General features: G+C 37.0%; 1 pseudogene; it reads right to left on the reverse strand.

The window, feature by feature from the left end:
- Positions 1–578: 578 nt before the first annotated feature.
- LOC117086381 lies at positions 579–2,203 on the reverse strand (annotated as a pseudogene).
- Positions 2,204–24,500: the final 22,297 nt, after the last annotated feature.

A 24,500-nucleotide genomic window follows, 5' to 3' on the forward strand; every position in this document is an offset into this window, starting at 1 on the left:
TTTCGGAGCCCATTGAAGCCTATAGTGAAAAATCGAATATCCTGCAATAAAAACTAGACAGAATCTATATGTGAAAATGCTTTGTAATGTGTGGATTCATCTCATAGAGTTAAAGCTTTCTTTTGATTCAGCAGTTTGGGAAATGGATTCATCTCACAGAGTTAAAGCTTTCTTTTGATTCAGCAGTTTGGGAAAACTCTTTCTATAGAATTTGTGCAGGGACATTTGGGAGTCCACTGAGACCCTTAGTGAAATACCAATATCCCGCGATAAAAACTAGAAAGAAGCTGTCTGCGAAAACACTTTGCAATGTTTGAATTCACCTCACAGAATTAAAACTTTGTTTGGATTCATCAGGTTGGAAACACTCTTTCTATAGAATCTGAGTAGAGATGTTTGGGAGCCCATTGAGGCCTATAGTGAAAACTCAATATCCTTTGATAAAAACTAGAAAGAAGTTATCTAAGAAAATGCTTTGCAATGTGTAGATTCATCTCACAGAGTTAAACCTTTCTTTTGATTCAGCAGGTTGGACAGACTTTTTTTTTTTTTTTCCATAGTAACTTGTTTTTATCTGTTTATATGAGAAAGGGTGTTCTTAGTATTTTCACCTTTATGGCTGTGTGTTTGGTTTCATGTTTTCCAATCATAGATTCTGTTTCTAAAAATATAAGCCATCATTGATAACTTTAGCAAGTTCAGACGTAATTTTTGCCTGAGACATCTGTTTGCCTCTTCGATCTCCTCCAGGATGTTCTTTCACATAACGTGGTTTCTGAATTACAATCAAAATTTTGTTTAAGTCTTGGTCATCAATTTCATAATCTGAATCATTATCAGACCAATCAGTTAATGTGTGTTTTCATCCTATTTGTTCAATATCTTCATCAAACAACAAATCAAGTTCTTCTTGTTCTGTTTCTTCTGAAGAACATAGTTGATTTACTGATCTTTCAGGCACAGAGACTGATTCCCTCAATTTCACTGGGGCTGGCTGATGTCTCTTTTTTACTTCTATCCAAGATTCTGAGTCCAAGTTAGGCAAACTGGCAGACAAACCTCTAGATGTTGTTTGAAGAATACTTGTTTCACTATTTTTCTTTGGGTTCAATGGGCTTCCAGTTCTTGGAGAATTGGGGGCAGACTCTGAATGTGAGCAAAAGGCTTGGCCTGGTACACTCCGGACAATCAATCAGTTGAGAGAAATCTGTTCGTGGCATGTTGCATGGAGGAGGGCCTGGAATTGGCCATTTTTCTGGTTCTTTTTTTCTCATTCACAATTTCTACTTCTATGCTATCCTTCAGTGCCTCTAAGAGATGAGATAAGGTTTGTAGTGAGAGCCTGAAAACGTTGAAAACCAGTAATCAGGTAAATAAGCAAGAAACCTTGTTCATCCATCTTGCCTCAAAGAAAGTAGTCTTGTTCGAAATTTTCTACATTGAAGTAATTTTCAATTTGACACTTAATATACTCTTTAAGCAATGTTTCTTCCACAGGATACACCTGTACACCTGTACCCCCATCACAGTAATACATCATACTGGTATTAAGTTCTGTTTGAAATGGTTGACCAGTCCTTTCACCATGTTCTTGATAACCAAATAAATAAAGTTCAATCGAGGATTTCCTCTGCCTCCTCCTCTTCCCCATCCTCAGACTCTTCCTGGGCCTCTAAAGGAACCTCGGATATTATCACCCTCACTTCTCACATTGGAAACTTCATCTTGATCATCTCTTTTTTCTCTATCTCGCCTCTAACTTCGTGTATCTTTTCTTCTATTGTTATGTGTTGGTTTACTTGCTTCAGGTTGACAGGATCCAGGTCTTTCTTGACTTTCTGGTCTTACATCATCTGAGTGGTACCCACTTCTGCTTATTAGTTCTCTTTCGTTGATTACTTGACTGACTCAACCTCACTGACATTTTCACCAGGACCATTTAATTTTGTTTTCTGGTTTTGTTTGCTCTTTTACTTCTCTTTTCAACCTTCTCTTCTTTTTCTTTTCTATTTTGTGGCTTTTTATTTCCTTGGCTGAGGACGCTCTGACATCACTAATTCACTTGGTGTTGGCCAATTCTCCATATCGTTGAAATCACTAGCCTTGTTGAATTTGTCTTGAGTTTTCCTGCTTTTATAATTTTGAGGGAACCGAACTCTGCCTCCAGGGTTTTCAGCGCTGGCGGCGGCGGACCTGTCCTGGCTGAGGACAGGTGCTGGGTAGGCTTTTTGTTCCACGATTTTCCTTCGGCGGCAGCGGAGGCAGCTGCCGCTTCTCCTTAGGGTTAGCTGCCGCCTCCTCCCGGGCGTCCTCGGCCAACGGATCCGCAGCAACCGCGGCAAATGGCGGCGACCGCCGTTACGGTTCCCCGCTGAAGGGGCCCCGGGCCCGTGCGCCAGATGCAGCGCCAGGGGCCTCACGGGGACAGCCGCCTGGGGTATGCTGCGTGCCGGCATCACGTCAGACGACGGCTGTCCCCGCTGGTGGTGGCCGCAGCCTTCTCCTCCCTCGCTGGCTCTTTGTCCTCACGTTCGGCCCGGGGCTGATGCTCCGCCTGCCGGTTCGCCTTGGACAACAGCGACTGGCTCTCAGCAGTCACCGCTGGCGCATCCTCCCGAGAATGAGCTGCGGGCACCTGGGCGTGAGCAGATATCGGGTCCTTCTGCCCCAGTTGCCCCAGTTGGGATGGCCCCGAGGCCAGGGAGCCCGACTGCCCGTCTCTCCGCCAGGGCACCGACCGTCTCTGGCTGGTGGCAGAGAACCCAAGAGAGACAGCCACCGTTGCCGCCGCCGCCAGCCTCGGCCGCGCAGCGTCCGACGTGCCACCCCTCCCCGCAACGAATCCAGCGCCAATCGCTCGCCGACCCCATCCTCTCCAAAGCTCACACACCGCGGGAGACACCACGCGCCGAGAGCCGCAACCCCTCACCTGGCGCCGGCAGCAGATGAGAGGTAGCCCGCAGGCGCCGAGGACCTTTACTGGAGTCAGAGAGGCTGGATGGAGCACGCAGAACACGTCACTGGCCGCGGGGGCGTGGACGCCGAGGAAGGGCGGCCTCAGGGGACTGGAAGGAGTCTCCCTGAGGAGGTTGATATGGCTACTCACTGGCTCCTGCTCTCGCCTGGCCTCCCGCGGGAGTTGACGGATTCGCCCGCCCTGGTGCCCACCGGCCCGCCGGGCGGAGGGCCTGACCCATCCCAGCGGCCCTCCCAGGACAAAGGGGAGGAAGGACAAAGGGGCTGACTCCCCACTCCAGGGCAGAGGCCACCCCCACTGCGGGCTCAGGGGTGGGGCATACACCAGGCCTCTGTGGCTGGCTGCGGGCTCCTGCCCTGGCCCCAGGGCAACAGCAGCCAAGGGCCTGGGCAGCCCACACACATGGCACCTGGAAAACCAATTGTTCAATTTGCCTTTAGGCCCTAAAGCCGGGTTTCACCTAGTCTAAGGGAGGGGGACACGGAGTCGACCCTTGTCCTGAGGGGCTGCCAAGTGAATTGTGTTCCCCGCCACCCCACACCACCCACCCCAATCCCCAGGCTCCCACTCCCCATCCCAACACCCACACCCCCACCCCCACCCCCACCCCCACCCCAACCCCCACACCTCCCCACCCCTCCCTCTCCTCTCTTACCCCTCACCCCTCATCCCCCCTCCCCCCTCCCACCCTTCCCCTCTCATCCCCCACCCCCTTCCCCCTCTTACCTCTGCTGCTTGGCTCCCTGGAAACACTCTTTTTGTAGAATCTGCACAGGATCAATTGGGAGTCCATTGAGGCCTGTAGTGAAAAACAATATCCTGAGATAAAAACTGGAAAGAAGTTACCTGTGAAAATCTTTGCCAATGTGAATTCATTTCACAGAGATAAGCCTTCCTTTGTTTCAGCAAATTGGAAACACTGTTTTGCAGAATCTGGGAAGCCTGTAAGTCCTATAGTAAAAAACCAAACATCCTGTGATAAAACTGGAAAGAATCTATCTGTGAAAAAGTTTTGTGATGTGTGGATTCAATTCACAGAGTTAAACTTTATTTTGATTCAGCTAGTTGGAAACACTCTTTCTGTAGAATGTGTGCAGGGATGTTTGGGAGCCCATTGAGGCCTATAGGGAAAATCCGAATATCCGATGATAAAAATGATAAAGAAGCTATCTGTTGTGCGATGTGTGGATTCATCTCACAAAGTTTAAACTTTCTTCTGATTCAGCAGGTTGAAAACATTCTTTCTCTAGAATCTGTTCAAGGACATTTGGGAGCCCGTTTAGTCCTATGGTGAAAACAGACATCCCACGATAAAAACTAGAAAGAAGGTATCTGTGAAAACACTTTGTAATGTATGGACTCATCTCACAGATTTAAATCGTTCTTTTGATTAAACAGGTTGGCAAGACTCTTTCTGTAGAAGCTGCACAGGGATATTGGGAGCCAATTGAGGCCTATAGTGAAAAATCAAATATCCCACTATAAAAACTAGAAAGAAGCTATGGGTGAAAATACTTTGCAAGGTGTGGATTCATCTCACAGAGTTAACCTTATCTTTCCATTCAGCAGGTTGGAAACACCCTTTTGGTAGAATCTGCACAAGGACATTTGGGAGCCCATTAGGTCATACAGTGAAAACAGATATTCCATGATAAACACTAGAAAGAAGCTATCTGTGAAAAAGCTTTGAAATGTGTGGATTTATCTCACAGAAGTAAGCAATTCTATTGATTCAGCAAGTTTGAAACATTCTTTCTGTAGAATCTGAGCAGGGATATTTGGGAGCCCATTAAGGACTATAGCAAAAAACCGATATCTGTGATGAAAACGAGAAAGCAGCTCTGTGAGAATGCTTTGCGAGGTGTGGATTCATCTAACAGACTTAAACCTTTCCTTTGATTCGGCAGATTGTAAACACCTTTTCCCTGAATCTCTACAGGGAAATTTGGGAGCCAATTGAGGCCGATAGGGAAAATTGATACCCTGCAATGAAAACTAAAAAGAAGCTATCTGTGAAAAGGTTTTAGAATGTTTGGATTTATCTAACAGGGGTAAACTTTTCATTTGATTCAGCAGGTTGGAAACACTCTTTCTGTAGAATCTGCACAGGAACATTTAGGAGCCCATTTAGGCCTATAGTGAATAACCAAAATACAACAATAACAACTAGAAAGAAACTGTGTGAAAATGCTTTATGATGTGTGGATTTATCTTACTGAGTAAAACCTTTCTTTTTATTCAGCAGGTTGGAAACACTATCCATAAGATCTTCACAGGTGTGTTTGCAATCCCATTGAGACCTGCAATGAAAAAACAGTATACCGCATTAAAAAGTAGAATGAAGTTATCTGTGAAAGCGCTTTGTAATGTGTTACTTCATGCCACAGAGTTAAATCTTTCTTTTGATTCAGCAGATTGGAAACATTCTTACTATAGAATCTGCAAAGAAAGATTTTAAAGATCATTGAGGCCTATAGCGAAATATGAATATCCCGCAATAAAAACAAGAAAGAAGTCATCTTTAAAAATGCTTTGCCATGTTTGCATTCATCTCACAGAGTTAAATCTTTCTTTTGATTCAGCAGTTTGGAAATATTCTTTTTGTAGACTCTGCACAGGAATATTTAGGAACCCATTGAGGCCTGTGTTGAAAAACTGATATACCACAATATAAACCAGAAAGAAACTATCTGTGAAAACGCTTTGTGATTGTGGATTCATATCACAAAGTTAACCTTTCATTTAATTCATCAGGTTGGAAATACTGTTTCCTTAAATTGTGTGCAAGGACATTTGGGAGCCCACTGAATTCTGTAGTGAAAACAGATACCCTGCGATAAAAATGAGAAAGAAAATTATATGTGAAAATGCTTTCAGATGTGTGGATACATCTCACAGAGTTAAACCTTTCTTTTGATTCAGCAGGTTGGAAACACTCTTTCTGTAGAATCTGCGCAGGGACATTTGGGAGCCCATTGAGGCCCATAGTGGAAAACTGATAACTGTGATTAAAAACTCTAAAGAAGCTATCTATGAAAATGCTTTGTGATGTGTGGCTTAATCTCACAGAGTAAAACATTTTCTTGATTTAGCAAATTGGAAACAGTCTCTTTGTAGAATCTTTACAGGGACGTGTGGGAACCCATTGAGGGCTATAGTGAAAAACCAATATCCTGTGATAAAAACTGGATAGAAGATATCTGTGAAAACAATTTGTGATGTGGGGATTCATCTGACAGAGTTAATTCTTCCTTTTGATTCAGCAGGTTGAAAACACTCTTTCTGTAGAATCTGCCCAGGGACATCTAGGAGCCCATTGAGGCCTATAGTGTAAAACATATATCCTGCAATAAAACCTAAAAAGAATGTATCTGTCAAAATTCTTTGCAAAGTATGGATTCATCTCCCAGAGTTACAACTTTTTTTTTTTTAAATTCAGAAGGTTGGAAACACTCTTTCTGTAGAATCTGTGCATGGCCATTTCGGAGCCCATAGTGGCCTATAGTGAATACAGATATCCCGCAATAAAAACAAGAAGGAAGCTATCTGTGAAAACGCTTTGCAATGTGTGTATTCATCTCACAGAGGCAAATCTTTCTTTTGATTCAGCAGGTTTGAAATGCTTTCCATAGAATCCGCCCTGGTATATTTTGAGCCCATTGAGTCTTATTGTGACAAACTGATATCCTGTGATATAAACTAGAAAGAAGCTATCTGTGAAAACGTTTTGCAATGCGTGGATTCATCTGATAGAGTTAAACATTTCCTTTGATTCAGCAAGTTGAAGACACTCTTTCTGTAGAATCTGCGCTGGGACATTTGGGAGCCCATGAAGGCCTATAGTGAAAAATGACATCCTGTTATGAAAACTAGAAATAAGCTAGGTGTGAAAATGCATTGCAATGTCTGGATTTATCTCAGAGAGTCAAATTTTGCTTTTGATTCAGCACGTTTGAAACACTCTTTCTGTAGAATCTGTGCAAAAATATTTGGGAGCCCATTGAATCCTATGGTGAAAACATATCCCATGATAAAAACAAGAAAGAAACTATCTGTGAAATTGCTTTGCGATATGTGGATTCATCTCACAGAGTTAAAACTTTCTTTTGATTCAGCAGGTTGCAAAGACTCTTTCTGTAGAATCTGCGCATGGATATTTGGGAGGCTATTAAGGCCTATAGCGAAAAACCGATATCCTACGATAAAAATGAGAAAGAAGCTATCTGTGACAACGCTTTGCAATATGTGAATTCATTTCACAAACTTAAACTTTTCCTTAGATTCAGCATTTTGGAAACAATATGTCTGTAGAATCTGCACAGAAAATTTTTTGAGTCCATTGAGGCCTGTACTGAAACACAGATATCCCATGATTGAAATCTAGAAAGAAACTATCTGTGAAAATGGTTTGCAATGTGTGTATTTATCTCACAGAATTAAACATTTATTTTGATTCAGCAGGTTCAAAACACTCTTTTTGTAGCACTTGCACAGTGATAGCTGGGAGCCCACTTGAGGACTATAGTAAAAAATCGATATCCCGCAATAAAAATGAGAAAGAAGCGATCGGTTAAAATACTTTGTGATGTGTGGATTCATCGACAGAGTTAAAACTTTCCTTTGATTAAGCAATTTGGAAACTCTTTTTCTATAGATTCTCCACAGGGATATTTGGGAGACCATTGAAGCCTATATTGGAAAACTGATATCCTGCAATAAAAACTAGAAAGAAGTTATCTGTGAAAAGGCTTTGTGAGTTAAACCTTTCATTTGATTCAGCAGGTTGGAAACTCTTTCTGTAGAATCTGTGCAGGGAATTTCAGGAAATAGTTGAGAGCCCATTCAGACCTATAGTGAAAGACAGATATCCTGTGATAAAAACTAGAAAGAAGCTATCGGTGAAAATACTTTTGGATATGTGGATTTATCTCACAGGGGTAAACCTTTCTTGTGATTCAGCAGTTGAAACACTGTTTCTGTAGAACCTGAGCAGGGTTGTTTGAAAGCCATTTGAGACCTATAGTGGAAAACCAAATATACCACAGTAAAAACTATTCACAAGCTATCTGTGAAAATGCTTTGTGATACGTGGATTCATCTCACAGAGTTAAACCTCTCTTTTTATTGACCAGGTTAGTAACCCTTTTTTTGTAGAATCTGCGAATGGACATTTGGGAGCCCATTGAGGCCTATAGTAAAAAAACAAATATCCAGCAATGAAAACTAGAAAGAAGCTATTTGTGAAAACCCTTTGCAATGTGTAGATTCATCTCATAGAGCTAACCTTTCTTTTGATTCAGCAGGTTGGAAACACTGTTTCTGTAGAATCTGCAAAGGTACATTTGGGAGCCCACTTAGGTCTATAGAAGAAATAACTGAATATCCTGCAATAAAAACTAGAAAGAATCAACTGTGACACACTCTGTGATGTGTGGATTTATCTCACAGAGTAAAAGTTTTCTTTTGATTCAGAAGGTTGAAAACACTCTTTTTGTAGAGTTTGCCCAGGGAAATTTGGAAGTCAATTGATGCATGTAGTGAAAAAAAAAATCCTGCAATAAAACCTAGAATAATCTATCTGTGAAAATGCTTTGCAACGTGTGGATTCATCTCACAGAGTAAACCTTTCTTTTGATTCAGAAGAATGGAAACACTCTTTTTGTAGAATCTGTGTGGGGGCATTTGGGAACCCATTGAAGCCTATACTGAAAAACCAAATATCCTGCAATAAAAAGTAAAAATAAACTACTTGTGAAAACACTTTATGATGTGCAGATTCATCTCACAGAGTTAAATGTTTGTTTTGATTTGGCAGGTTGGAAACACTTCTTTTGTTCTATCTTCAGAGGGACATTTGGCAGCCCATGGAGACGTATAGTGAAAAACTGGACATCCTGCAATAAAAAGTAGAAAGAAGATATTTGTTTAAATATTTTGTGGTGTGTGGATTCATCTAACTGAGTTAAGTATTTCTTTTGATTCCAGATGTTGAAAACACTCTTTTTGCAGAATCTGCGCAGGGACATTTTGGAGCCCATTGAGGCCTATAATGAAAAATCGAATATACCACGATGAAAACTAAAAAGAATCTATATGTGAAAATGCTTTGCAATGTGTGGATTCATCTCACAGAATTAAACCTTTCTTTTGACTCGGCAGGTTGGTAATACTCTTTCTGTAGAACCTGCACAGGGGCATTTGGGAGCTTTTTGAGGCCTATAGTGAAAAACCTAATATTCTGCGATAGACTATGAGAAAGAAACTATCTCTGAAAATGCTTTACATTGTGGGGATTCATCTCACAGAGATAAACTTATCTTTTGATTCAGCAGATTGGAAACACTGATTTTGTAGAATCTGTAAAGGACCTTTGGAGCCCATTGAGGCATATAGTGAAAAACCACATATCCCATGATAAAAAATTTTTAAAAAAGCTATCTGTGAAAATGCTTTGCAATGGGTGGATTCATCTCATAGAGTTAAACCTTTCTTTATACACAGCAGGTTGGAAACTATTTTTTTTTTTTTTTTTTTTAAGAATCTATGAAGGGACATTAAGGAGCCCATATAGGCCTATAGTGAAAAACTAAATGTCTGGTGATGAAAACTAAAAAGAAGCCATCTGTGAAAATGTTTCATGATGTGTGGATTTATCTCACAAGGGTAAAACTTTGTTCCAATTTAGCATGTTGGAAACACTCCTTTCGTAGAATCTGCACAGGGATATTTGGGAACCCAGTGCAGCCTATAGTGAAAAACAAAATATTCTGCAATAAGACTACAAAGAAACTATCTGTGAAAACGCTTTGTGGTGTGTGGATTCTTCCCACAGTGTAAAACCTTTCTTTTGATTCAGCAGGTTGGAAACACTTTTTTTGTAGAATCTGCAAAGGAGCATTTTGGAACCCATTGAAGCCTATGGTGGAAAGCCAAATATCCCACTATAAAAACGAGAAAGAAGCTTTCTGTGAAAATGCTTTCTGATGTGTAGATAAATCAAGTAGAGCTAAACCTTTCTTTTGATTCACTAGGTTGGAAACACTCTTTTTGTAGAATCTGTGCAGCGACATTTGAAAGCCCATTGAGGCCTGTAGGGAAAAACTCATATCTCATGATAAAAACTAGAAAGAAGCTTTCCATGAAAATGCTTTGCAATGTGTGGAACTATCTCACAGATATAAACGTTTATTTTCATTCAGCAGGTTGGAATCACTTTTTTTGTAGAATCTACAAAGGGACATTTGGGAGCCGATTGAAGCATATAGTGAAAAAACTGAATATTCTGCAATAAAAACTGGAAAGAAGCTATCTCTGAAAATGCTTTGCAATGTGTGGATTCACCTCACAGGATTAAGGTTTTCTTTTGATTCAGCAGGTCAGAAAGAGTCTTTTTGTTGAATCTGCGAAAGGACACTTTGGGGCCCTTTGACGTTTATATTGAAAAACCGTATATCCCATGACAAAAACTAGAAAAAAGCTGTGTGAAAATGCTGTCTGACGTGTGGATAAATCACATAGAGTTTAACCTTTCTTTTGATTCAGCAGGTTGGAAGCACTCTTTTTGTAGAATCTGCACAGAGACATTTGGGAGCCCATTGAGGCCTGTAGTGAAAAACCGAATATCCCGTGATCTAAACTATAATGAAGCTATCTGTGAATACCCTTTTGTAGATCTTGCAATGAGATACTTGGGAGCCCATGTGGCCTATAGGAAAAAAACTATATTTCACGAAAAGAAAAACAGAAAAAAGTATCTGTGAAAACGCTTTGCGGTGTGTGGATTCATCTCACAGAGTTAAACCTTTCTTTTGATTCAGCAGGTGGATAACACTCTTTTTGTAGAATCTGCAAACAGTTATTTGGGAGCCAATTGAGGTCTGTAGTGAAAAACAGAATATCCCGTGGTACTAACTAGAAATAAGCTATCTATGGAAATGCTTTGTGATGTTTGGATTCAGCTCACAGAGTTAAACCTTTCTTTTGATTCAGCAGATTGCAAAGACTCTTTTTATAGAATAAATGAAGGGACATTTGGGAGCTTATGGAAGCATATAGCAAAAAATTGAATATCACATGATAAAACTGGAAAGAGTCTATCTCTGAAAATGCTTTGTAATGTGTGGATTCACCTCACAGAGTTAAAACCTTCTTTTGATTCAACAGGTTGGATACTCTTTTTGTAGAATCTGCAATGGGACATTTTGGAGACCATTGATGTCTATAGTGAAAAACAAAATATCCCATGATAAAAATTAGAAAGAAGTTATCTGTGAAAGCACTTTTTGATTTGTGGATAAATCAAACAGACTTAAACCTTTCTTTTGATGCAGCAAGTTGGAAATACTCTTTTTGTAGAATCTGCACAGTCACATTGAGCCCATTGAGGCCTATATTGAGAAACCAAATATTTCATCATCGAAACTAGAAAGAAGCTATCTGTGAGTACCCTTTGTGATGTGTGGATTCATCTCACAGAGTTAAAACTTTCTTTTGATTCAGCAGGTTTGAAACACATTTTTTGTAGAATTTGTGAAGGAAAATTTGGGAGCCCATTGTGGCCTATGGTGAAAAACTGAATATCCCACAATAAAAATTAGAAAGAACCTATCTGTAGAAAAGCTTTCCAATGTGCTAATTAATCAAACAATGTTAAAATTTCTTTTTGATTCAGCAGGTTTGAAACATTCTTTTTGTAGAATCTTTTCTGAGACATTTGAGACCTCATTGAGACCTATAGTGGAAAGCCAAATATCCCATGATTAAAAACTAGAAAGAAGCTGTTTGTGAAAATGCTTGGTGATGTGTGGATTCATTTCACAGAATTAAACCATTCTTTTGATTCAGCAAGTTGGAAACACTCTTTGTGTACAACCTTCCAAGGGACATTTGGGAGCCCATTGAGGCCTATAGTTAAAACCGAATATTCCGCAACCAAAACTAGAATGAAGCTATCTGTGAATACACCTTAAGATGTGTATATTCATCTCACAGAGTTAAAAATTTCTTTTGATTCAGGAGGTTGGAAACAGTCTCATGTAGAATCTGCGAATGGTCATTTTGGAGCCTTTCAGGTCTATAGTGAATAACTGAATATCCCACGATACATACTAGAAAAAATCTAATGGTGAGAGCACTTTGTGATATGTGGGTTTATCTCATAGAGTTAAACCTTTCTTTTGATTCAGAAGGTTGGAAATACTATTTTTGAAGAATCCATGAAGGGTCATTTTGGAACTCATTGAGGCCTACAGTCAAAAACTGACTGTCCCATGATAAAAAGAAGAAAGTAGCTATTTGTGAAAATGCTTTCCAATGTGTGGATAAATCAAACAGAATTAAATCTTTTTTTGATTTAGCAGGTTGGTAGCACTCTTTTTGTAGAATCTGTGCAGTGACATTTTGTAGTCCATTGAGGCCTGTAGTAAAAAAATGGTATCCCACAGTAAAAACTAGAAAGAAGCTATCTGTGAAAATTCTTTACAATGTGTGGAAAATTCTTTGCAAAAATTCTTTGCATCTTAGAGAGTTAAATATTTCTTTTGATTCAGCAGATTGGAAAAACTTTTTTGGAGAATCTGTGCAGGGACATTCGGGAGTCCAAAGAGGCCTATAGTGAAAAAACAAATATCCCGTGATAAAAACTAGAAAGAAGCTATTTGTGAAAACACTTTGGGATGTGTGGGTTCATCTCACAGATGTAAACCTTTCTTTTAATTCAGCAGATGGAAAAAACTTTTTTTTGGAGTATCTGCAAAGTGACATTTAGGTGCTCATTGAGGCCACCTGTAGTGGAAATCCAAATATCCGACGATAAAAACTAGCAAGAAGCTATCTGTGAAAACGTTTTGCAATGTGTGGATTCATCTCACAGAGTTAAACTTTTTTTTTTTTTTTTTTTGGATTCAGGAGGTTAGAACCACTCTTTTTGTACAATCTGTGCAGGGACATTTGGGAGCCCAGAGAGGCCTATAGTAAAACACAGAATATCCCATGATAGAAACTAGAAGGCAGCTATTTGTGAAAACGCTTGGGGATGTGTGAATTCATCTCACAGAGTTAAACCTTTCTTTTGATTTAGCGGGTGGAAAACACTGTTTTTGTAGAATCTGCAAAGTGACATTTTGGTGTCCATTGAGGCCGCCTATAGTGGAAATCCAAATATCCTGCAATAAAAACTAGAAAGAAGCTCTCTGTGAAAAAGCTTTGTGATGTGTGGATTCATCACACAGAGTTAAACTTTTATTTTGATTGGACAGGTTGGAACCATTCTTTTTGCAGAATCTGCAAAGGGACATTTGTGAGCCCTTTGATGCCTATAGTGAAAAACTGAATATCCCACTATAAAAACTAGAAAGAAGCTATCATAAAACAATTTACGATGCATGTATTCACTTCACAAGTTAAATCTGTCTTTTGATTCAGCAGGTTGGGAACACTCTTTTGGTAGAGCTTTCCAATGGACATTTGGGAGCCTACTGAGCCCTATAATTAAAAACCGAATGTCCTACAATAAATACTTGAAAGAAGGCATCTATGAAAACACTTTGCTATGTGTGGATTCATCTTACAGAGATAAACTTTTTTTTTTTTTCTTTTTAATTCAGCTGGTTGGAAACACACTTTTCGTAGAATCTGCAAATGGAAATTTGGCAGACTACTGAGGCTTATGGTGAAAAACCAAATATCCCACAATAAAAAATAGAAAGAAGTTAGGAACATGGATGAAGCTGGAAACCATCATTCTGAAAAAATGATCGCAAGGACAGAAAACCAACTGCCGCATGTTCTCACTCATATGTGGGAATTGAACAGTGAGAATACTTGGACACAGGGTGGGGAACATCACACACTGGGGCCTGTTGTGGGGTGGGAGGAGGGGGGAGGGATAGAATTAGGACATATACCTAATGTAAATGACGAGTAAATAGGTGAAGCACATCAACATGGCACATGTATGCATATGTAACAAACCTGCACATTGTGCACATGTACCCTAGAACTTAAAGTATAGTAATAAAACAACCCCCCCCCCCAAAATAATAAAATGCTTTGTGTTGTGTGGATTCATCTCACAGAGTTAAATCTTTTTTTTTTTTTTTTAGATTCAGCGGTTTGGAAACACTCTTTTTGTAGAATCTGTGAAAGATTATTCTGGAGCCCATTTAGACTATAGTGAAAAAAAAAAAAAAAACCTCAATATTTCACAATAAAAACTAGAAAGAAGCTTTCTGTGAAGACACTTTGCAATGTGTGGATTCATCTCACTGAGTCAAACCTTTCTTTTGATTCAGAAGGTTAGAAACACTCTTTTCGTAGAATCTGTAAAGTGACATTTGGGAGCCCATTGAGGTTGTTCATGTAAAACTGAATATCTTGTGATAAAACTAAAAATTAGCCAAATATGAAAATGCTTTGTTATGTGCGGATTCCTTTTACAGAGTTAAACCTTTCTTTTGATTCAAAAGGTTGGAAACCCTTTTTTTTGTAGAATCCATGAAGGATCATTTGGGTGCCCATTGAGGCCTATAGTGAAGAAGTGAATATCCCTCACCTAAAAACCAGAAGGAAGCTATCTGTGAAAATGCTTTGTGATACGTGGATTCTTCTCACAGAGTTACACCTTTTTTTTCATTCAGCAGGTTGGAAACACAGGTTGGATTTGTGTTCCTGACCAAATCTCATGTCAAATTGGAAGAGGTTCTTGATGAGAGGAGACTGGATCTTGGGGGCAAACTTACTTTTTGCTGTTCTTATGATAGTGACTGAATTATCATGAGATCCCATGCATGATTTAAAGATGTGTTGCACTTCTCACTTTGCATTCTCTCTTTCCTGCCACCATGTGAAGTAGGTCTTTGCTTTCCCTTCAACTGCAGCCATGATTGTAAATTTCCTGAGTCTTCTCAGTTATGCTTCCCATTAAGTCTGTGGAACTGGGAGTCAATTATCCCCCTTTTCTTTGTAAACTAGCCAGTCTCAGGTAGTTCTTTATAGGACTAGATACTATTCAAGATACTATACAAGTATCTTGTATCTAGATACTATACAAGATGACCATCCACAAGGCACACAGGTATCTGATTCATCAAGATCAATATGAAGGAAATAAACTTAAAGCAGCTAAAGAGAAGAACACAAGGGGAACCCCTTCAGGATAACAGTGGACCTCTTACAGAAATCTCACAAGTCAGAAGAGGTTGTAGGTATATTTTCAGAATCCTTAAAAACAATTTCAACTAAATATTATTTAACTTATCAAACAAGCCCCATAAGCAAAAGAGAAATACAATTCTTCTCAGACAAGCAAACACTGATGGAATTCATTACCACTAGACCAGCCTTAAAAGACATCCAGGAAAAGGTGTTAAACATGGAATAAGAAAATGACATCTGTTACCACAAAAACACAATTAAGCACATATCCAGACATTGTAAAGCAACTACATCATCAATTATTCATAGCAACAAGCTAAGAACATAACAAGATCAAAATCTCACATATCAATAGTAGCCCTGGATATAAATTTGCTAAACATCCTACTTATAAGACATAGAGTGGAAAGAGGGATAAAAAGACAAAGCCCCACCATCTGCCCTTTTCAACAGACCCATCTCACATATAATGATACCCAAAGGCATAAAGTCAAAGGATTAAGAAAGACTGATCTTGCAAACAGAAAACAACAAAATCAGAATCACTATTTTTATATTTAAAAAAATGAAAAAAGGAAACCCTTAACAAACTGGTGCCTTTGTCTCAAAAATGGAGCATACCTAAAAATAATAAGAGCCATCCATAAAAAAACTCACAGCCAAAGTTATGCTGAATGAGAAAAAGCTTGAACCATTGCCATTGAGAGCTGGAACAAGACAAGCATGTCCCTAGCACTGGAAATTCTAGCTGGAGCAATCAGGCAAGAGAAAGAAATAAAAGGCACTCAATAAGAAAAGAAGAACTCAAACTCTCTTCACAAACAATATGACTCTACACTTTCACCTTAAAATCTCCAAAAAACATTTCTATAAATGATAAATAACTTCAGTAAGGGGTAAGGACACAAAATCAATGTAAAAAATCAATAGCATTTCTATACATAAATAACATTCAAGCTGAGATTCAAATCAAGAACACAATCCCATGTATAATAGTCACAAAAATTTGGAAATACCTAGGAATACAGCTAACCAAGGAGAGAAGATGTAAGAAATCTCTACAAAGAGAACTACTAATAACTACTGAAAGATATCAGAGACAACACTTATAAACTAAAAAAATATTTCATGCTCATGAATTAGAAGAATAAATATTATTTACATGGCTACAATGCCCAACACAATTTACAGATTTATATTATTTCTATCACACTAACATCATTATTTACAAATTTTTTTAAAAGTATCCAAAATTTATATGAAAAAAGAGCCCAAATAGTCAAAGCAATCCTATGCAAAAAGAATAAACTCAGAGGCTTAACATTACCCAACTTCAAACTGAACTGTAAGTCTACACTATCCAAGACATAATAGTAGTGGTATAAAAACAGACACATGGACCAATAAAAAAGAATAGAGAACACAGAAATAAAGCTACACACCTACAACCATATGATCTCTGTCAAAGCTAACAAAAGCAAATATTATTTAATAGATGATGCTGAGATAATTGGGTAGCCATATGCAGAAGAATAAAATTGGATTGCTATATTCTACCATATAAAACAATTAATACAAATTGGATTAAGATTTAAATATAAGACTTTAAGCTACAAAATTCCTAGAAAAGAAAAAACATAGAAAACACTCTTCTGAACATTGACCTTAACAAACAACTTTTGGCAAAATCAAGGAAAACAAAAAATGACAAGTGGGGTCTAGTTAAACTAAAATGCTTCTCCCCAGCAAAAGAAACTGCCAAAAGAGTAAACAACCTTCAGAGTTGGAGAAAATATCGTCAAACTATACATCTGATTATGGTCTAATATTCAAAATCTATAAGGAACTTACAACATTCAACAAGCAAAAACAACTCCATTAAAAATGGATAAAGGACATAAACAGGTTCTTCTCCAAAGAATATATATAAGTGCCCAAACAAACATATGAAAAAAATGCTCATCATCACTGTCATCAAATAATTGCAAATCAAAAACACAATGAGATGCCATCTTACATCAGTCAGAATGGCTACTACTAAAAAGTCAAAAATAAGCTGATGAGACTACAGAATAAAAGAGAGCATCTATTCACTGTTAATTTTAATGTGAATTATTTCAGTCAGCCTGGAGATCAGTTTGGAAGTGTCTGAAAGGGCAGAGCTACCATTTGACCCAGTGATCCCATTACTGGATGTATACTCATATAAAAATAGGATTCTAAAAAAACATAGACTTGTATGTTCATTTAAGCACTATTCACAATAGCAAAGACATGGAATCAACCTAGATGTCCATCATTGATGGACTGGATACAGCAAATGTGGTATATATACACCATGGATTACTCTGCAGTCACATAAAATAAATAAATCATGTCCTTTGCAGTAGCATAGGTTCAGCTGAAGGCAGTAATTCTATGTGAACTTACTCAGGAATAGAAAACTAATAGCACATTCTCCCTTATAGGTTGGATCTAAGCATTGCGTACACCAGTACTTAAATATGGGTCAATAGACATCATAGACTACTACAATAGGGAGGAAGGGAGAGGGGCATGGGTTGAAAAACTAATCATTCATTAGTACACTCACTGTCGGGTTGATAGGAATCACAGCCCAAACCTTAGCATTGTGCAATAAACCCTTGTAAAAAGCCTGTGCATGTACACCTTGTATCTAAAATAGAAGTTAAAATCTCTAAAAAGTTTGAATTTCATCAGTTTTTCTAAAAATTTGCCGGAATGATTTTAAACATTATATTTATGTATATTAAAACTAGAATGTAGATGCTAAAAATTTCTGTATTTATGTAAAATTAATCTGTCTGCATTATCCTTCAAATTCACATAAAACCTACCTAGAAACCTTCTAAAAACTTCTGCCTTCCATCTTTTAAATGTTACGAGTTTAACTGTCCAAATCTCTAGCTATTTCCATATACTCTAATGCTCTGCTTACCTGCCTTTCTTCGAAAACTCCTTCGTTGACTCCCTTTTCCTAATTCCTTCATTGATGATAATCCTGTAATGGTAATGATGGTGATGATGATGCTAATAATGAAAATAACTATTATTTTGGCAGTATACTATAACAATAATTATAGGTTATATATTATCAAAAAGCTGATTACATAAAATTTCTGTTAGTTCTCACAACATAGTAATTCTATAAAGCAGTGTAAATATCATAACCATTTTACATATGTTGAAGTGGGGCCTGGAAAGGATAAGCAACTTGACCAATATGACTCAAATATAAAATTGATATGATGGAGTTCACATGCAAGCAAACTAGTTCTAGAACTTGGCATCTTAATCCCTATTCTATTCTGCCTCCCAGTGGTAGAAAACATCCTAGTCATATATATATATATATTTGGTATCTGCATGTTTCTGAACTTTCTGATCACACAATGGGCTATTATCAAATGTGTATAAAATCCAAATATATAGGTACAAATAATCTGTTTAATTTTTTAATCTTTTTCATTGATAAGCAAAAATAGTACAGTTGGATCTCTATTCATTGATTCAACATACATGAATTCAAACTACCACAAACCAAAAATATGTTTTAAAAAATGCATCTGTATTGAACATTTAAAGACTTTTTTCTTGTCATTATTTTGTAAACAGTACAGTAAAATAATTATTTACGTAGCATTTATGTTGTATCATGTACTGCATATAACCTAGAGAACATACAAAATTTGTGAGAAGAGGTGGATAGGATATATAAAAATACTATGCCATTTTATATCAAGGACTAGAGCATCTGGGAATTTTGTTACTTGACGTGGTCCAGAAACCAATCTTGCATGAATTCTGAGAGACAACTTTATATATTTATGATGTACACATTTTGAAGTATGTATGCATTGTATGTCATTGTATACATTAGGTATGTATACATTATATGTTAATAATTTGAATATAAATTTAACATAAGCTATTTAACATATGTATTACCCCACGTACATATCTTTTTCTGTGGTGAGAACAGTGAAAATCTACTTTCTTAGCAATTATCAAGTATACATTATAGTTTGTTAACTGTATTAACCATGATGTGCAATTGATTTGAAATTTTCCTTCTGTCTAGCGAAGCTGGTGTGTCCTGTGACCACCATCCCTTCCATTCCCCCAGCCCCCATCCTCAGGCAACCACCATTCCATTTTCTGTTTCTACAAGTTTGGCTGTTTTATATTCCAGATATAAATGACATGATGCAGTATTCATCTCTCTGTGTCTGGTTTATTTCACTTAACATAATGTCCTTCAGGTTCATTCATGCTGTCCCACATGACAGGATTTTCTTTTGTTTAAGATTAAATAATTTTCCATTGTGTACATTTATCACATTTTAAATACATTTATCTGTTGTGTTCTTAGGTTAATCTTACATCTTGGCTTTTGTGAATAATGCTGTAATGAAGATGAGAATGTGCAAATATATTTTTGACAAAATAATTTCTCATTCTTTAAATATATACCCAGGAGTGGGATTGGTGGGTCATATGGTAGTCCTGTTTTTAATTTTTTGAGAAACCCAGATACTGTGTTCAATAATGGCAATACTAGTTTACACTTTCACAGAAAGTGTACCCTTTTCTACATTTCCTTTCCAAAATGTGTCTTTCATCTTTTTGATAATTACCCATTCAGACAAATGTGTGTTGGTATCCCATTATGGTTTTAGTTTACTCTCATCTGATGATTATTGAGGTTGAGCTTTTTTATTTTTTCATTTACCTATTGGCCATGTGTATGTTTTCTTTTGAGAAATGTCTATTCAGGTCCTTTGCTCATTTTTTAAATCAGGTATTTGTTTTCTTACTGTTGTTTACATTCCACAAATGTATTTGATATTACCCCTTATTCGGTGTATAGTTTGCAAATATATTCCCACATCTTATAGGTTGTCTCTTTATTCTGTTAATCATTGTATTATTTTTGCAGAATCTTTTTAGCTTTATTTAATCATATTTGTCTATGTTTGCTCTTATTTCCTGTGCTTTGGGGGTCATATCTAAAAACAGCAATGCCCAGATAAATGTCATGAAGCTTTTCCCCTGTGTTTCTTCTAGCAGCTAAAGAGAAGGGCCAGGTCACCTACAAAGGGAAGCTCATGAAACTAACAGTGGACCTCTAAGCTGAAACCCTACATGGCAAGAGAGATCGGGGGCCAATATTCAATATTCTTAAAGAAAAGAAATTTCAATCCAGAATTTCCTATCCAGACAAACTAAGCTTCATCAGCAAAGGAGAAAGAAGATCCTTTTCAGACAAGCAAACACAAAGGGAATTTGCTATAACCAGACTCGCCTTATAAGAGTTCCTGAAGGAAGCACTAATATGGAAAGATTATATCCAGCCACTAAAAAAGCACACTGAAGTACACAGAGCAGTGACATTGTAAAGCATCCACATAAGCAAGGCTACGAAATAACCAGGTAACACCATGAAGACAGGATCAAATCCACACATTTCAATACTAACATTAAATGTAAATGGACTAAATGTCCGTAAAAGACACAGAGTAGCAATCTGGATAAACAATTAAGACCCATTCATTGGTTTGCTGTTTTCAAGAGACACATCTCACATTCAGTCACACACATATGCTCAAAATAAAGGGATCAAGAAAAATCTACCAAGCAAATGGAAATCAGAAAAAAAATTAGGGGTTGTAATCCTAGTTTTTGACACAACAGACTTTAAAACAAAAATGATTTTTAAAAAAGACAAAGAAGGGCATTACATGATGATGAAGGGTTCAGTTCAACAAGATCTAACTATCCTAAAGTAGGAAGATAATGCCATCTTCAAATAGAGACAACTTAATTTTGGAGTTTGGATGATTTTTATTTCTCCTGCCTAATTGCTCTGGCTAGGATTTCCAGTGCTCTGTTAAATAAAAGAGAGTGGATATCTTTGTCTTATTCCCAATCTTAGAGAAAAGGTTCTCAATGTCTCACTGTCGAGTGTGATGTTAGCTATGGTCTTGTCATATACAACCTTTACTGTGTTGAGGTACATTACTTTTACATCTAATTTATTGAGAGCATTTTTCATGAAAGAATATAAAATTTATTCAAATGCCTTTTTTGCATGTATTGAAATGACCATGTGGTTTTTGTCCATTCAGTTAATGTGGAATATAACATTTATAGATTTGCATATATTGAACCATCTTTGCATTGCAGGGATAAATCCCACTTGATTATGGTGAATGACCCTTTTAACATTTGGATGAATTTTGTTTGCTAGTATTTTATTAAGAATTATTGCTTCTGTGTTCATCAGGCATGTTGGCCTGTAATGTTATTTTCTTGTAGTGTCCTTGTCTGGCTTTAATATCACAGTAATGCTGTGATAAAAAAAAGTTTGAAAGTGTTCCCATTAGAAGTTTTCTTGGGCCTGTGGAAAAAAAAATAAGTGTTACCTCCTTTTCAAGTTTTGGAAGTTTGAGAAACACTGGTATTAGATCTTTCAGTGTTTTATAGTATTCAGCAGTGACACTGTTATCAGGTCCTGGGCTTTTTTTTTTTTTTTTTTCTTTTTGGATGGGAGACTTTTTATTACTAATCTCTTTACTCAGAATTGATTTGTTCAGCTTTTCTATTTCTTCATGATTCAGTCTTAGCAGGTTGTATGTGTCTAGAAATTTATTAATTTCTTCTAGGTTATACAATTTATTCATTTATAATTGCCCACCATAGTCTCTTGTGAACCTGTGTAGTTCTATGATATTAGTTGTAATCTTTTGTCTTTCATTTCTGATTTTGAGCCTAAGATTATTTTTTTTCTCACTCTATATAAAGGATTGTTATTTTCTTAATCTTTAAAAAAAAAAAGCCTTAGTGTCTTGATCTTTTGTATCATTTTCCCAATCAGCATCATTTCATGAACTTCATTTATTTCTGCTGTAGTCTTTACTATTTCTTTCCTTCTACTAACTATGGGCATAGTGTGTGTGTTTTTTTTTAAGTTCCTGTGGTGTAACATTAGCTCATTTATTTCAGATCTTTCTTCTTTTTTGATGTAGTGACACAAACTCCCTCTTAGAACAGCTTGTGCTACATTCCATACTTTTTGGTACATGGTGATCCATTTTTGTTTGTCTAAGATATTTTAAAATTTTCTTTTATACTTAACTTTGGCTCATTAGTTGCTTAAGTGCATATTGTGTAATTTCCACATATTTGTAAATTTTCTAAAATCCTGTCTGTTATTGATTTCTAGTTTCATACCATTGTGGAAGGAAATGATACTTTGTATTTCACATTGTGTATATATATATATATACTGAAGAGGGTGTATATATATATATACACACACGTACAAATATACATATATACACACATATACATATATATACATGAAGAGGATATATATATGTATATGTGTATATCACCCTCTTCATGTATATATATATGTATATGTGTGTGTGTATATGTATATGTGGGTATATATCTATACCCTCTTCAAAATGTCTTAGCATTTTGTTCACTCTCTGTGTTTCTTTCTTTACAACTAACCACATTTTAAAAATTCCCAATTTTGTAATCCAAATACCTATATCTCTGTCTTTTTAACTTAGTTTTGTTCCACTCCTTGCCTTGTTTTACTCTTATTTATATCACTGTTTAATATTTTTAGCAGTGGCATTTTAGTAAGTATCCTTGAATGATTCTACTGTATCAAATTGAAAGTATCATCCTTAGGCTTCAGAAACTTTCCAAAAATTGTTATAGCTTTATAAATGACATTTTTTTTTAAGTTACTATTTGTTTGTAGGTTTTGCTTTACTCAGTTTTCTGTTTGTTATAGTTGTCCACACCCAATAAGCAATCTTTGATTGGGTGACTCAGTCTCTTTCTGTTCCTAATCAAGTTACATCTGTTCTTTGTAAAACTCATTTATCTCTAATGTAAAACTCATTATCTCTAATGTCCTATTGGAATCATTACAATTTGGAAAGTAGATTTAGATAGTATTAAAAATGTTAATGCCTGGTGGTAAAACATTAATAAAATTGCTTCTATAACACTATTGAAATTAAAAAACAAAGTTAAAACTTCCAAATACTTGCAGATAAAGCAGTGTAGTTTCTTTTGAATAGTGGATCAGATTTGATAGATCCAGCTTCTTGCCTATGCATTCATTATTTTTAAAGCTGACATTACTGAACGTGCTCTCTGTAAATACACAGCTTCAGAAGGAAAATCAACATGACAAGAGACAAACATCACCATTAGATTAATATCAGAGGAGTATTGGTATTAAGTAATTCTTGTTTCTGCTAATCTTATTCAGATGAAATGTTCAAATTCCAGCTTTCAAGATTGTAAATTAAAGTTCTGCTAACGAAATTCCCTGTTCCTACTTCCTAACCACTCATTTATTCCCCAACCAATTATGATTAGGACTTCATCTCCACAACTCCACTGAAATTATTTTGTGATTGTCATCAATAACCTTTTTTATTGCCAATCCAGTCGTCATTTCTGCATCTTCATTTTAGTTCATCATTCAGTAGTATTTGATATAATTTATCCCTTCTTCATTCTGGATGAAAACAATGTTTTTTTCTCTTTCCTCACTGGATACTTCTTTACAATTTTCTTTTCTTTTCTTTCTAATCTCTAAATGTTGGCATTTCCCTGAGCTTTTATATCTACACTCAATTGCTAGGAAATCACAAGTAGTCCCACAGATTTAAATATCATCTATTAATCTGACTTTCTCCACAACTCCAGAATAACTACGTCTACTTAATATTTCTTCTTTAATATGTAATATATGTCAAAATTAACAAGTAAAAACCTTTGTTTTCTTAACTCCTGGTAATTTCCCAGTGTTCTATGTCATGAACACAGCCATTCTTGATGAGTCGCTTTCACATACCATGTGAAATCAATCAACACTCCCAGGTCTTTGTATCTGGGCCATTCTCACAGGCTGTATCACAACCATTTTGGGAAAAACATTTTTTCCCATAATATTTGTGGGGTCCAGAGCAAGAAGGAAAATGGTGTCTGCCCACAGAAACACACACACATGCACACACACAATCTATAAATGTAGCTGTAGTCTCAGCCTTAACTGCTTTTCTGTAACAGGATCCATCTGATTCCTCCTCAGGGATTCTTCTGCAACCAGGGAAACAAAGGAGTTGCTTTCATTTTTCTCCTAGCTAAGCTCACTGCTTATGAGGCAGCTGGAGTAAAGGCAAAAATATCCTGGGAAAGGGCAGAGATTTCAAAGTTGCGCCTGAATCCCATGATGCCTGGGTCATCACTGGACCATTTCAAACCTAGACTGGAGATCGACAAAGTCAAACTCTCCAGTAAATCAGGACAGGCT

The sequence above is a fragment of the Trachypithecus francoisi genome, unplaced genomic scaffold (genome assembly GCF_009764315.1).
Source record: "Trachypithecus francoisi isolate TF-2019V2 unplaced genomic scaffold, Tfra_2.0 Lachesis_group1, whole genome shotgun sequence".
In the NCBI taxonomy this organism is placed as follows: domain Eukaryota; kingdom Metazoa; phylum Chordata; class Mammalia; order Primates; family Cercopithecidae; genus Trachypithecus; species Trachypithecus francoisi.